This window comes from Prionailurus viverrinus, unplaced genomic scaffold (genome assembly GCF_022837055.1).
Source record: "Prionailurus viverrinus isolate Anna unplaced genomic scaffold, UM_Priviv_1.0 scaffold_59, whole genome shotgun sequence".
Taxonomy (NCBI): Eukaryota; Metazoa; Chordata; class Mammalia; order Carnivora; family Felidae; genus Prionailurus; species Prionailurus viverrinus.
In genome coordinates, this window is record NW_025927621.1 from 785,630 (window position 1) to 787,471 (window position 1,842).

Genomic DNA, 1,842 nt, shown 5'->3' on the forward strand with positions numbered 1-1,842 from the left:
GGTAGGGTTTGGGTTAGGACCCAAGAGGCTCCAGGTACTGAACCCACAGCAGGGCAGTGGTCACCCGAATGGGCTAAGTTGAGGGCACAGGGGAGAGGGCTGGTAAGGTTCAGTCTTTGGCTTCCTGGCCACGCAAATCTATGGGCCACTGGTCGGGTAGGCCTCAGGAATTCTCTCAGACAACTGCAGCCGGGCCTGCAGAATGACATTGTGAGGTTCCCGGCACCATGCCGAGGGACACTGCGTCGCTTCTGGAACCCCAGGCGCGTGGTGTTGCCAGACCTTGGGATTGGGTCCACAAGAGGAGAGAGACTTAGCTACGGTTAGTGTTTGGACCAGGGACGTAGCCAGGATCGAAGTAACTCCAGTCTCGAGATCTCCCTCGAGAGATGAAGTGAGGGCTCATGTGAAGGTGAGGTTAAAATGAAGGGATAGGGTTCAAGTCCAGCTTAGGATTTGGATGAGGGTCCGGTTAAGGGTAGGATTGGGGTTACGTCCCAGGAGCCCCCAAGTGCTGAAGCCAGAACACTTCCGTGGTCTCCACGAAGGACTGAGTTCAGGGCACAAGGGAGAGTGCCGGGCAGGGTCAGACTCTGTTCTTCCAAGGCCACACAACTCTATGAGCGCCTGGTCGGGGAAGACTCAGGAATCCTCACTGGCAGCTGCAACAGGCATGGGAAACGATATGGTGAGCTTCCAGATACCATACCAAGTGACCATGCAACCCTTCATGTCCCAAGGCGTATGGTGTTGTCAGACGTAGGGATTGGGTCCCCACGGAGAGAGAGCCTTACCTAGGATTAGGGTTTGGTCCAGGGACGTCACCAGGGCCGAAGGCACACTGAGCCCGAAATCTCTCTCAAGGCCTGAAATGAGGGCCCATGCAATGGGGCGGCTCAAGTAGAAGGTTAGGATTTGAGGATGGCTGAGATGGTTAGGATTTGAGGATGGCTGAGATTTGAGGATGGCTGAGATTTGAGGATGGCTGAGAGGGTTAGGATTTGAGGATAGCTGTAGAAACCTCCAGAGGGTAGGTTTAGGGTGAAGTTTAAATCCCAGGAGCTCCAGACGACGAACCCACAGAAATACAGTGGTCTCCCTGAAGGGCTAGGTTGAGGACACAAGGGAGGGTGCCCGTCAGGATCCGTCTTGGTCTGCCAAGGCAACACATCCCCTGATCGAGGAGGCCTCCAGAATCCACTCGGGCAGCTGGCGCCGGGACTGGGAAACGACATGGTGAGCTTCCAGGTTCCATGCCGAGTCAGCTTACACCGCATCTGGACCCCAGGCGCATGGTGATTTCAGACGGTAAAATTGGGTCCCGATGGGGTAGAGCCTTAGCTAGGGTTAGGGTTCGGTAAGGGACGTCACCAGGTCAGTGGCGACTCTAGTCTCGTGATCTCCCTCGAGGGCTGAAGTCAGGGCCCATGCCAGAAGGTGGTTCAATTGCATGGGTAGTGATCGAGGCAGGCTTAGGTTTCGGTGGAGGGTCCAGGATTGGGGTAGGTTAGGGTTAGGGTTAGCTCCCAGGAGCTCCAGGCGCCGAACCCACAGCAGGGTCGTGGTTTCCTTGAAGGGCTGAGTTGAGATCACAAGGGACGGTGCCGGTCAGGATCCCTCTTTGGCTGCCAATGCCACACACGTCGATCGGCCCTGATGGAGGAGCCTCAGGAATCCTCTTGGGCAGCTACAGCTGGGCCTGAGAAATGACATGGTGAGTTTCCAGGTTCCATGCCGACATAGCCTGACCACTTCGGGACGCCAGGCGCGTGGTGTTGTCAGACGTTGGAATTGGGTCCCCATGGGGAGAAAGCCTTAGCTAGGGTTAGAGTTCGGTCCAGG